Here is a 14086-nt window from a genome sequence, read left to right as displayed (position 1 = left end):
GTTGTCTCTGGCTGCCCACGGACAGCATGGTGGAGAATACTGTTACTACCACTGCCCTCTCTGTCTCAATCGGCACCATGTTTGAGAAGATAGTAGATAATATTCTCTTGGAATCTTTGGGCTGCCTGTGAGTTTTATAACTTCAAGAGCACTGGCTGAAGGAATCTCAGACATACATTCCACACATGCCCTAATTACTTATATTAAAATGGACTGCATTCACTTTTATACTAGTGACTTAAAATAAAACCTTCTCATGCTGAAACTGATGGTCATGCAAAGTCTACCTTAGTTCATCAGTGAATTGCAATTGTGTTCATTATGCACTTTGATGTCATAGTGTTCACCACGAGAGTAACCGAGTCAGTTTGTCAATAGCAACAGGCAACATGAAGAGCTGCTCTGTTTTCAACATATGTATGCTCCACCCTGTCAGCACCCTGACTGAGGTACTGGAGCTCTTTGTCTCTGACTCTTAGAGCTGTTCCTGTCACATTCCCAGAATTCTATGAGGCATATCTGTGGAAACATCCAGGCCCAAAGCACTTAAAGTTTCCTGTCTTCAAGAAACTCTAAGGGGTTCTCATGTCTTCTCTTATTGCCATCTCTAGAAGTTTAGAGTTCATGATGCTGGGGCAGAGGCACCATGGAGCTGGAAATGGATGTTGAAAGCAGAAGCTGTGACTCTTGTCTACTGACTTCTGAGAGCATTATTTTCCAACTATGTATCCTGAGGATGGCAAAATGAAAAAGATTAGCTTTATGGATCCATTGGACCTACTGCAAGTGGGCCTTTGGTGGAGATCCCATTGGCCAATTATCCTGTATCACTCCTACTAGAGGGCCACAGTGCTATTTGCAGTCACCTAAAATCAGTGTCAATTCAAAGCCAGTGTCTAGCAAGCCCTTCAAAATCAGTGAAATGCCATAAATCCTTTTGGTAAATAATCAGAAAAAAAATTACCAGCAAAGCCTTGAAGAATTGTAGCAAGGTCCTTTCTCAGGGACCCTGGCCTCCCCTTTATTCTAGGGGCTCTGCATCTGTAAACTGGTCCCAGTCTAATAATTGTTTGAGGGGCAGTGCTCTCTGTTGGTATAATTCAATACATCATTTTATTAACTTGCTCTGCCTATAGATCAAATGTCCCCATAAAGTTTTAAGGATTGATTGATTAATGTTCAAAAAATAAAAAAACAAAAACCCCAAAACAAAACAGGTCTTACTATGTAGCTCTGGCAGTCCTGCATGTAAAACTGGGTTTCACATATTTGTCTTTAGCATTGGACTGAGTGTGAGAAACTGAATTGAATTTGGAAACTGCAGAGAGGTCATTTTATGGCATCAGCATACTATAGTCACACTATTTTTAGACCTTCCTATGTTATCTTGTGCACAGAGTTGTTTTGGGAAGCTATGTGAGAAGACTGTTGTTAGTGACACAGAGCTGGAGTTGAGCCAAGCAATGATTATGAAATTGGAGGCAAGATGTTCAGCAATCTCATGAGTTGTGGGGGTGGAAGTGGCTCCTTTCTGTGACCCCAGTACTTGGGAGTCAAGGTCAAAAGGATTAGTTCAAGATCTGGGCATGGTGGCACATGCCTCTAATCCCAGCACTAATGAGGCAGAGACAAGCAGAACTCTGAGTTCTAGACTAGGTATAAATACCAAGTTCCAAGACTGCCAGGGCTACACAGAGAAAGAAATCTTCACACACACACACACACACACACACACACACACACAGAGAGAGAGAGAGAGAGAGAGAGAGAGAGAGAGAGAGAGAGAGTATTCAAGGCCATCCTTGACTGTGTGGTGAGTCTGAGACCACATTGAGATACACAAGACAAACAAGCAAACACAACATTCAGCTCCAAGGAGATGCTCTGCACCAAGGTGTTATCCTTTATCCCATTAGAATGAACTAGTAATTTTCAATTTCACTTCTTTCTGAATGTAGATACCAGTCAAGCTGGTTTTGAATGACCTGGAAAGTAGTTTAAAATAACAAAACCTGACTGCTTCTTCAAAAGCAACACGCTACACTGAGGCCTTGTTTTTTCAGAACTAGGGGTCAGAGAGACATATGTAAGGTCCCGCAGAATACAGCACTAAATTGTACATGTGCAGTAACCTCTGTATTTAGAAGGTGAGCTATTCAAAGAAAAGATTGACTAAAAAATATTAAAAAGTCAAAAGTAGTGGGATATCCCATGTGAAACACACACACACACTTAAGATTTTGACAGGCAAAAGAATGAAGTTAAGAAAGAAATGCCAGTCAAGCTAAGAATTTGAAAGCAGAATTATGCCTCTATACTTGGATTCTCTCAACAAGACTGGCAGTACAAATAGAAAATACCTGTGCTGTCCACAAGGTGTAGTTCCTAGGGTATCTCAATAAACTCCCACTTTTTCACCTATTGGAAATTTAAATGATGGCTTGATTTCTGGAGATGTGAACTCCAGAGTTAGTACTGCTGTGCATCTTTAGTTGTTTGTTGATGCCTCGAACTAATGTTGTGTACTACTGCGCATTACATACGTGCTAGTACTGTATGCTGCTGCTGTACTTATTTACAGGACTGTATTTTATCATGAGTTATATGTCCAAGTTTTATTCAATTTTGGGGTGAGAAGCAGTTTAGACCCTGGATATCATGAGGAACAGATTGCTGAGGGTGAAATTTACGTGACTTGTGATAAGAGGTTGATTCCTGTGTAAAATAATCTCACCCTTGTCCTAGGCCGGAAAACAAGAGATAGCAGTATGTGAAGCCTTTGTGAACTAGTGCCCCTTCCTGAATCAAAAGTATATGTGGGGTTTTTTTTTGGGGGGGGGGGATAAATATAGACAAGTTCAAGGACTGTAGATTCAAGTGAATGGGAGAAGGTAAATGAAAATAGACCACACAGAAGATAAAGTAAAAGAAAAGAAGCAAAAGGAAGGAAATATACTCAAGAAAGCAATTACCATTGTCAGAGTGAAGGTGACTAAATAGAAAAAAAAAAGAAAAAATTTCCTGTTTTTATAAAATTGAGGTAACATACAATTGTCATAAAGAAAAAAAGCCTCTAAAAATATAGAGTGTCTAGAAAAATAAGGGTTTTCCATTGTATAAGACATTTTTGAGTAAGTCAGCAGCTGGGATTCACTCGCTGATCTCTTTTTGTTTTTTTTTAATTCAATTATGAGCTTCATAGGATGTGTTCTGATCATATCTGCCTCCTAAACTCTTCCCAGATCCACCCCCACCCCCCTAGCCATACAACTTTGTGTTTAAAAAAATCAAGACCAATTTATGCTGCCCAATTATCCTTGGATATGTGGTCTTCCCTGGAAGTGTGATTGACTTGACCAGGGGCAACACTCTTAGACAAAACGATTTCCCCTGTACTCAGCAGCTAAAAAATGCCATTAGTTCCACAGCTTGTGGTAGACTTCTGTGACAAGTTGCTCTCTCTGTTCTAGGATTTGCTCTGGCTTGGACTTGTTCAGGTTTAGAACACTCTGTCACAACCACTGTGAGTTCATGTGTGCTCCTCTGTGTCCAGAAGGCACTCTTTCCTTGAGTCATGCATGCACTATCTCTGCTTTATACTCTTTCTCCCCTTCTTCCTCAATGTTCTCTGTGCCTTGGAAAGGGGTTTGTTATGTATGTGAATGTCTATGTGTATGTGTATATTATGTTATGTATATGTGTGTGTGTATATATATGTGTGTGTGTGCGTGTCCCTTAGGACTAAATATTCTGCAGTTTCCTGTCCTCTATACCTCTATACCTTGGCTAGTGTAGACCACTGTGTTAGTCACCATCAAATAGAAACTTCCAAGTAAAGAGATATGTGGAACTAGAGGTATAATGATAAGGATTCAATTTAAACTACCCCCATTTAGTAGCATAACAATAGTAGGTTCTCCCTAGGATCTATAATCTGTCTAGCTAGAGGTTATGAGCCTATAATGGAATCTCATTTTGTGAAGTAGGGCTTGAATCCAATAAGAAAATTGTTGGTTGCTCCCATGATGTTCATGCCAATCCAGCACCAGTAGGCATGTCTCTCTAGGGCAGTAATTACTGTAGCTCAGAGGGCTCATAGCTGACTGTGACCGATAATTTTCATCATTATGAAAGCTAGACAGTAAGGATGAAGTTTTCAGGTCATATCAGTTTGATCTTGCCATGTTCTATGACTCAAATTTGTAGAGTCTTTAGTAATAGGATCTTACCATCATATTTCAGATGGTAACCAAAACAATGGCAGTAGACTTTAACATTTTGATTTCTATAGGACTTCACTGGTTCACAACTGCAAAAGAAATAAAGCATTGCTGGCACTTTTTAAAATTAGTTTACCTCTAGTGTTTAGTAGAAGCATTGATGCCCATGAATAGGGTAACTCTACCTTAACTTTTTTATGAATATATATTTGTAAACTATAGTAGTAGATTTTCATACAATATCTCATAGATCATATAATTAACATGCACAAGATTTGCAGATTTTAATATCATACCAAGGCTATGCTATAGGGAAATATTCAAATGTGACTCTATATAAATTAATTTCAATGGACCAATTTCCAAAACACAATGTGCAAGTACCTATTCTAAAGGTATGCTTGAGATACAAGTTAGACAACTCTAAGAGCTGACAAAGGTTGTTGATAGTATGAGGGACGTGTAGACTTGTTATTAAACATAAAATTTGCATGAAGTCTTTCTGAAAATTATTGGAAGGAAAGAGAATTGACCATAATTCAATGGTCAGAAAAAGACTTAGCAGAAATGCGAACTTGGGCAAACTTGAAGGTACTGTTAAGGCTGAAGCCTTACTCACTGATGTGAAAGTGGTTATAGTGAACGCTGGGAGTCTGGGCCAGTTAGAGCTTGTTCTGTCACTGAGGCTCCCACAGGACACAGGCAATGCAAGTGACCATCTTCGATCTACTTTCACCATGGCTAAAGTCTTTTCTAAGCACAACACAATCAATTCCTTCATGAAACATGCAAGGAGGAAACCAGACACTCAGCTGATCAGTAAGACTATGACAATGATCAAGATAAACATTTTTCTCACTCCCGGGAATTCTGACTTAATCAGGAAGAGCATGTTTTATGTGTGAAGAACATGTCCTTTGGAACACGCACCCTGGGATGCTGCAGCTGAAAACTGGAATGAGCATTGCAGTGGAAACAATAAAATGTCGACAGGAAGAAAGCAAACCAAATAAAAGGCTTCTTGAAATACTCTTTGATTGAAAGGAAGCCAACCATGAGCAGAAAGAGGAGGAAGAAGGTTAGAGGGGGCTGAGGCTGGAGAACAGCAGTGTCTTCAGCAGGAGTGCTTCAGTCCCCAGAGCCACCCAGAAGCATAAACCTTTACTTGGAGCAGTATATCTACTCTCTAACTTTAGCTTATAAAAGGAATTGTGGGAGAAGAGGATCAATGACTGAAGTGTAAATAAATAAAATAATAACAATTTTAAAAAGTGTCTCCTGACCTTACTTTCCAGACTGATGTCCCCAATAAAATCCTATGTGAACACAAACTAATGGGTCTCAATGATTATTTCATGCATTGCCACTAAAGGTTTTGAAGCAGTGATGTGAAGTAACCGGGTTTTCATTTTAATATCATGCCAGCTTCTCTGTATAAGACACTTTAGAGGGGGCAACTGTTCAGGTAGCGGTAGAGCAAATCCCAGAGGACAGTGGTGTAGCTAGGGTGTCCTACATCTATTGGTGTAGATTTATACCTAGTGAGGCCAGCTAGAGAAAAAGAGTAGTCTGTACGTCTGGAGAGGGGCAGGTGATTAACTATATTCAAAAGGTAAAATAACAATGGATAGGGCATTTAAGATAAATGATATAGATGATTTTAAATATATCTTCTGAAACTTCTATGAAATTGATTTTGTAAAGTTATTCACTTATATTCATATTAACTTCATTAGACTAACACTTTTTGAGTATGCAAATTATCTCAGGGATGGTTATTTCAACCCCCAGGAGACTTTGGAAAACTTAAAAGTAACAGCACCTGAACCAGTGCTAGTTCAACATTAGAAATATGGGTCCACAGGAGATAACATTAAGGAGTCCCCAACTTGGAGCTGCAAGAGGAGGAACTGGAAAAGTATGTTCTGTCTCCTTTACAAAGTTTGTTGGGGATTAAAACAGGAAGCAGGAGATGAATGACATGCCCCAGACAGCTCGTGCTAAAAATAAAACATGTCTCCTTAAAATGAAATTTTTAAAAAGGTCAGGCATTTAAACTTTGGTCTCATTAATATTCAGATATCACCAAAAGTGGTTAGTCATCCTGAGGACTGATGGATGGCTGACTTCATTTAGGGACCATTTCATCTCCAGTGAGCAAGAGTGCCAAACATAAAATAAAATAAAATAAAATAAAATAAAATAAAAGGAATTATTAAAAATGCCCCTAATATCTGACTACGAAAGTGGAAATTTTAATTTCTAAACAGAAAACAATAGTGATAGTTTGGCTCTGTGGTCAGTTCTTAAGTGAGAATCAGGTAAACCGTTCTTTCCTAGTTGACTCTAAGTGCCTGATTGGTGCCTTCAAGGGAAAGAATTCAGACTGGAAATGTCAGAGTAAACCTTCGGGAGCTCAGCCGTGGTGAACGGCAACCCATATAATCCCTATCTAGCCTTCTTGCCAACATGCCTGCTCTGTCCATGTGCCACTGTGCCAGCACAAGAATGGCTGACGACAGAGGCTGGGTGATGTAATGATTATTATCTTGGTTGTTTAGTGCCTCTTTCATACAATATGTTCATATGTTAAAAAAAAAAAAAAGGCTTCATACTTCATATCCAGTTCTTCAGGAGATCTCCCACATGGCTTGCCTCTAAATTTTCCTATTCTTTACCTTCAGGTATTTCTTTTTTCCAGACCCCTAATAAACAGTTGAAAGAATACTTTACTTGTATACATTCTTATTTGGAGTACCTCTCCCACTTAAGGATAAACACACAGTATATAGTGATCTGCTTATTGGAAAGATAACATCCACTGCTGAATTGTAGGGCTATCCATCCATAAGACCATGGTACCACGGCACCGTGGTACAGCAGTCTTTAGAAATCTGCAGGTCTGCATTGGATCAACATACCGACAAATTACCATTGCCCTTTTTTTTTAAATCTTTCACCAGCTTGCTGTAATGGAATCCCTGTCCTTGTTGATACAGGTATAAGCTAAGGACTTGGGGGCCTATGCAACAGTGATGGATGATAATGTCGTTCTGGAACATTCATACAGCTGCTTGTGTCTTTTAGTCGTGTTCCTTCATTACTCCAGACATCCATGCCAATGTCATAGTTGATTCTACATAATCTTATGATTCAGTTGGTTTGACAAAACTCAATGGCACTCAAGCAACTCTTGCCAAGTGTTTGCCACTTCCCTCATTTGTAAGATTTAATGTTCCTTTCATGTTACTTAGACACTAATGATTTCCCCTTGTCTTAGTCAGGGTTTCTATTCCTGTACAAACATCATGACCAAGAAGCAAGTTGGGGAGGAAAGGGTTTATTTGGCTTACACTTCCATACTGCTGTTTATCACCAAAGGATGTCAGAACTGGAACTCAAGCAGGTCAGGAAGCAGGAGCTGATGCAGAAGCCATGGAGGGATGTTCTTTACTGGCTTGCTTCCCCTGGCCTGCTCTCTTATAGAACCAAGACTACCAGCCCAAAGATGGCACCACCCACAAGGGGATCCCCCCTTGATCACTAATTGAGAAAATATCTTACATCTGGATCTTGTGGGGGCATTTCCTCAACTGAAGCTCCTTTCTCTGTGATAACTCCAGCTTGTGTCAAGGTGACACAAAACTAGCCAGTACACCCCTCTTCTACTCTTCTACCACTGACAATAAAGATGGCGATTTTCTAGACCTTTGTTAGGTAACTAGACTATTCTCAATGGTGATAACACAGATTCTAAAATAAATTTTATATTATATATATACATACATATATATTAAGTTTTCCAAATAATCCATACCTGACCCAAGGGCTATTGCAGGTGTGGCTGCTGAGTCACATGTGCATCAGTAGGTGGCAGAGAGGAGAGAGGCTACATCTACTCTCAGAGTTCGAACCTATGAACATCTGAATAATTAGTAGCTTAACATTCCCTGATAAAAAGTGAGTCTGACATGACAACTAGTGCAACTGGGCTCCCAGGATAGGGATCAAGTCAGAGCTAAAGAACCCTCCCTTGGGCAAGAGAGCAGGAGAGCTGACCCACCCTATCCAGCGGCAGTACTCCAGAGAGCAGGCCTGCACATAGTGGGTGTTGTCACTGAGCGAGCATGAGGATATGGGAGAGCTGGTCCAACCACTACTCTCATCTCCCATGTGGCGACATGGACAAGGGAGAGATAGATATCCTACACCCCCAGCCCCTCATTCCCTGCAGCAGGCAGGAGACTTGACCCTGGGGTCATAAGAGCAGGAGAGCTGGCCCTGCCCCATACCAGCTTCAGTACGCTGGAGAGCGAGCCCTGCGTGCAAAAAATATCGCATGGTTGTATAGTAAGATTTATTACTGTTGTTGTTGTTGTTTTGTTTTGTTTAAAACCTTACAGTTTCTTATTACTGACTGCACAAAATCAGTCTTGCAGACGAATGGTAGATATGTGAAATAGTTTATAGATAACAAAATAAGGAAACTGATCTTGATTTTAGTATCGTATTTAAAACTACGCTGGAGATGTGTATTATATTTGGATGAAGACATAATAGTATTCATGAATTGTATCTTTTTAATAAATTAACTCACTAGATAAACCATTAAGGATAGTTCAAAGTTTCCCAGCTCTTACTTTTTTAGAACTTTTATGAAAACGTACCCTTCATTTCTTTAGAATTTCAAGGGTTATGGAGCTGCAAGAAATGAGGTTCAAGCATAGGAAGACCAATGCTTTAGAGACTTCGATAACAGAGTTTTTAAGGGAAGTATTTAAGTTGTGTGAACAGAGAGCTCATGGGAGAACTAACAGATAATGTTGTCATAGACACAAAAGCAAGAAAGTCTCTAGAGGATGAACCCTGAGAAGACGTCACAGAGCAGAGGTATCTTTGAGATTGGTGGCTAAGATTTCACTTGTGTCCTTGAGATGGGCATATTTAGAACAGGCTGAGGATTAAATGAAATTGTGTTTCACATGAGAAGCAAAAGTGAACTGATAAAAAATGAAGTACCATTTTTTTCCATTTGAAAACTGTTTTATTAGTGTATATCAATTGCACACAATAACAGATTTACTTAGAACAGCTTCACACATATCTGTATAATGTATTTAGATCACATTCACCTCTGATTACCCTGAAGAAGCCTGTGTAGAAAGAAGGAGGGTATTTTCAAATGATGTTAATGCAGTGTTCCACTTAACTTTGTCTTCTGTTGTGATAAGGTTAGCAGCAATTTCCAAGAGGTTTTTTTTTTTTTTGTTTTGGTTTGGTTTTTTGAGACAGGGTTTCTCTGTATAGCCCTGGCTGTCCTGAAACTCACTCCATAGACCAGGCTGGCCTCGAACTCAGAAATCCACCTGCCTCTGCCTCCCGAGTACTGGGATTAAAGGCGTGCGCCATCATGCCCGGCTCTTCCAAGAGCTTTTTGATCAAATATAGATATACAATAGTTGTATGTATATTGACCTGTTAACCTATAATCTTATTGAATTCATTTATAATTTCTAGTAGGTTTGTAGTTGGTTTTCTTTTACTTTTTTGGTTGGCAGTGGGGAATTTTTTGTTTTGTTTTTTGTTTTTTCAAATTCCTTAGTATTTTCTAGGTAAGTAGGTGAGTGATTATGTTATTTGATTCCACCCCCTCCACTTCCAGATATTTTCTTTGCTTGTCTTTTCTTATTGTATAGGTGAGGGTGGTATGGGAACATATCCTTGCCTTGTGCCTGAACTTAGAGGGGACATGTCCTACTTCAGTCTTTCCCAGTATTTTAGTAAATGAACATTTTAGTAATTAGCTTTTGAGTTAAGAAAGTTTTCTTTTATTTGTAGTTCAGTACAAATCCTATATATTGTATGCATTTCACTTATCTATTGAGATTACAAGTTTTTTGGTTTTATATGTTAATGTGATGACTCATGTGTTTTAATAGGAATATGACTTTGCTTTTCCAGGATGAACGCTACTCAATCACGGCCTCAAATCCTGTAAAGTAGTGTGTGTGTGTGTGTGTGTGTGTGTGTGTGTGTGTATTCAAGAGTCTTCATATATAGTGAATTGGGAAGTATTTCTACTCTTCTATTGTCTATAAGAAGCTATTGTAGTTAGCAATTCATCTTTCTTAACAATTTAGTAGACTTGCCTTTTAATACCATGCAACCATGTCAGTTTTTTATTGGCAGTTTTAAGACTGAGTTTCTCCATTGCTCCTGGGAGTGCAAACTTACCCAGCCACTATGGGAAGCAATATGGTTATTCCTCAGAAGATTGGGAGTCAGTCTACCTCAAGGTGCCCTGTTCTACCATAAGGACACTTGTCCAACTATGCTCTTAGTGGTTGTCTTAGTTAGGGCTTCTATTCCTGCACAAACATCATGACCAAGAAGCAAGTTGGGGAGGAAAGGGTTTATTTGGCTTACACTTCCATACTGCTGTTCATCACCAAAGGAAGTCAGGACTGGAACTCAAGCAGGTCAGGAAGCAGGAGCTGATGCAGAGGCCATGGAGGGATGTTCTTTACTGGCTTGTTTCCCCTGGCTTGCTCAGCCTGCTTTCTTATAGAACCGAGACTACCAGCCCTGAGATGGTCCCACCCACCAGGGGCCTTTCCCCCTTGATCACTAATTGAGAAAATGCCTTACATCTGGATCTTGTGGGGGCATTTCCTCAACTGAAGCTCCTTTCTCTGTGATAACTCCAGCGTGTGTCAAGTTGACACAAAATTAGCCAGTCCAGTGGTTTTATTCATAATAGCCTGAAACTGAAAACTTGAGATGATCCTCAACTGAAGAATGGATTAAAAAAAAATAAGTGTTACATTTACAATGAAGTATTAACCAGTTGTTAGAAAAAAAATCATTAAATTTGCAAGTAAGTGGATAGGACTAGAAAAAAGTCATCCTGAGAAGCAACTCAGACCCAGAAAGACAAACATGATATGTACTCATTTATAAGTGGATACTTACTTGATAAAGGAAAACCCGCAGATCATGGGAAGTTAAATAAAGAGGAGTGGTCTGGCTGGGAGACACGGATCTTCCTGGGAAGGAAAAATAGAATAGATTTTGTTGGTGGACTGTGGCATGTGGATATGGGAACAGGAGGGATTAGATTGGGGAGGAAGGGGTCAGAGGTAAGAGAGGAGTGAAGTGGTTGGATATTTAGGGGGCAATATAGAACACTAGGATAGTGGAGACTTCCTGAAACCTATGAGGGTGACCCTAGTAAGGACTCCTAATGGAGGGTACAGAGCCTGAATCAGTATCTTTCCTTAACCAGGCAAGGGGCCCAGTGCTAGGACTAGGACACGAACCCAGTCACGAAGTCTATGACCTATAACCTAGCCTGCCTGCAAGATGCATTGGGGGAATGGTGGGTCAGAGCTTGCAGGAGTGGCCAACCAATGACTGGTCTAATTGAGGCCAACACAAGAGGAAGCACATGCCAGACACTGCCTAGGTAGCCAACATCCATCTAGAAGCTGGATGGCCCAAAGACCTAGGGAAGAACTAAACATGATTTACAAAGAAAAAAAAAAAGTCAGAATGATACTCTACGATAATCATAGAATCAGTGCCTAGCGCAATTGTCATCCACTGGCTGGTTGGAGCAGATACAGAGACCCAAAGCCGAACATTAGTCAGAGCTTGGGGGACTGTACAGAAGATAGAGTGGAAGGATTGTATGAGCCAAAGGGGTCCAGGATAGCAGGAGAACATTACCCACAGAATCAACTAAGCAGGGTTCATTTTTAGGAGCCGACAGAGACTGGAGCAGCAACCACAGAGCCTTGCATTTGTCTGCACCAGGCCCTCTGCCCACAGGCAGTTGCTCTATAGCTTGTATTTCTTGCCTGAATCCTAACAGTGGAAGTGGGAGTGTCTCTGATTCTTAAGGCTGCTCATGTGACCTATTTCCTCCTGCTGAGTTGCTTTATCCAGCCTTAATATGAGTGTATATAACTAGTCTTATTGAACCCTATTATGCTGAGTTCAGTTGATATTTCTTAGAGGCCTGATCTTTTCTGAATGGAAAGAAAAGAGCAGTAGATCTGGGGGAGAGAAGAGGTTGTGGGGGTTGGGAGGGGAAAGGAGGCAGGGGTCAGGATGTATTGTATGAGAGAAGAATAAAAAAAAAAACTTGCTTTAATAGAATATGGATGGATCCCAGTGATCTAAATACACAAGAAGGTGTTACAGAGACAAAGTTCGGAGCTGAGATGGAAGGATGGGCCATCCAGAGACTGCCCCACCCGGGGATCCAACCCATATACAACCACCAAACCCAGACACTATTGCATATGCCAGAAAAATTTTGCTGACAGGACCCTGATATAGCTCTTTCTTGTGAGGCTATGCCAATGCCTGGCAAATACAGAAGTGAATGCTCACAGTCATCTATTGGATGGAACACAGGGCCCCAAAGAAGGAGCTAGAGAAAGTACCCAAGGAGCTGAAGGGGTTTACAGCCCATAGGAGGAACAACAATATGAACTAACCAGTACCCCCCACTCCAGAGCTGTGTCTCTAGTTGCATATGTATCAGAGGATGGCCTAGTTGGCCATCAATGGGAAGAGAGGCCCTTGGTCTTATGAAGATAATATGCCCCAGTACAGGGGAATGCCAGGGCCAGGAAGCAGGAGTGGGTGGGTTGGGGATCAGGCTTTGGGGATAGCATTTGAAATGTAAATGAAGAAAATATCTAATAAAAAATTTTAATTAAAAAAATCTACTGTCAGTAAAAGGGGAAAAATGCCCATTGTGGTCACAGAGGAGGTAACATTTCTCTAAATAAATTTGTAGATGTCTCCCCATGTGCCCTCTCCCCTGAAAAATGTGCACACACCAGCCAGCAATTTTAGTAGTTGTATGGAAATATGTAGACTGCCTCTCTTTGTCGACGTGGTTTGAATGCTGGACTCCTGTTCTTCCAGGACATGAGCATGCAGATTGCCGTCTGCAAGCCCACTGCCATTCATCTGAATATTGCTCTCTCTCTTCTCATCTCTGAGCTCATATATGCAAAGAGGTAAATTCTGAACTTTATTCCTCTAATTGTCATAATAAACCAGTGAAAGGACATTAAAAAAAAAAAAAAGCTCCTCTGTCTAACTGCCTGGTCTTCTAAATGGTACATTAGCCAGCAGCATGAATAGCTCGCTGTTCTTGTAGTCAGCACTAGCTTTCATCTTAAAACTAATTACTGCAATACAAAGGAATAGATGAATATAAGAACAAAGACAGCAGACATGCTGAGCACCACCCCACCACGCACAGGAATTGAGTACAAAAAAGATGAGCAGAACGAGTTGCTAAAGACAAAGCCTTTAATTTAACTCTAAGGTGTGGGAAAGGGCTTTTTATCATGTTCATTAATATAAAAGGCTCAACACTAAGTTATTATGATCTCCCATTAGAAATATGATTCATTGTCACTTGGGTTATGTGTTTGGTAAGAAGATGCTAATAACTAAATGAACTAAGTAAAAAACATAAAACGTGTTATAACTAGCACGGGTGTAACAAGGCAGAGTCTTTTCCTAAGAGTTATGGCTTTGAGGCTTTGTTTATATGAGCTGGTTAACTGTTCAAAGAGATGTCTACTCATCCAAGCTCTTCCATGACTGATGGCCAAAGGCTATAGAGGTTATATAGAATTGGGCTTCAGACTACCTGGAAGAGTTTTTACAGCGTAGTTTTATATTCGAACCTATTAAGTTAGTCTTTGCCAGTTGGGCGGTGGTTGCTCACTCCTTTAATTGCAGCACTTGGGAGGCAGAGGCAGGTGGATTTCTGAGTTCAAGGCCAGCCTGGTCTACAAAGTGAGTTCCAGGACAGCCAGGGCTATACAGAGAAACCC

The 14086-nt window shown here is 40.4% G+C and overlaps 1 non-coding gene across 1 annotated transcript; it reads left to right on the top strand.

Moving 5' to 3' along the window:
- Positions 1–8036: 8036 nt before the first annotated feature.
- Positions 8037–8168, top strand: LOC115030747. Its single transcript, XR_003836342.1, has one exon. It is a non-coding gene; the product is annotated as a small nucleolar RNA SNORA17 (small nucleolar RNA).
- The last annotated feature ends 5918 nt before the right edge of the window (positions 8169–14086 follow it).

The sequence above is a fragment of the Mus caroli genome, chromosome 3 (genome assembly GCF_900094665.2).
Source record: "Mus caroli chromosome 3, CAROLI_EIJ_v1.1, whole genome shotgun sequence".
Lineage (NCBI taxonomy): Eukaryota > Metazoa > Chordata > Mammalia > Rodentia > Muridae > Mus > Mus caroli.
This window is presented reverse-complemented; position numbering and strand designations above follow the sequence as displayed.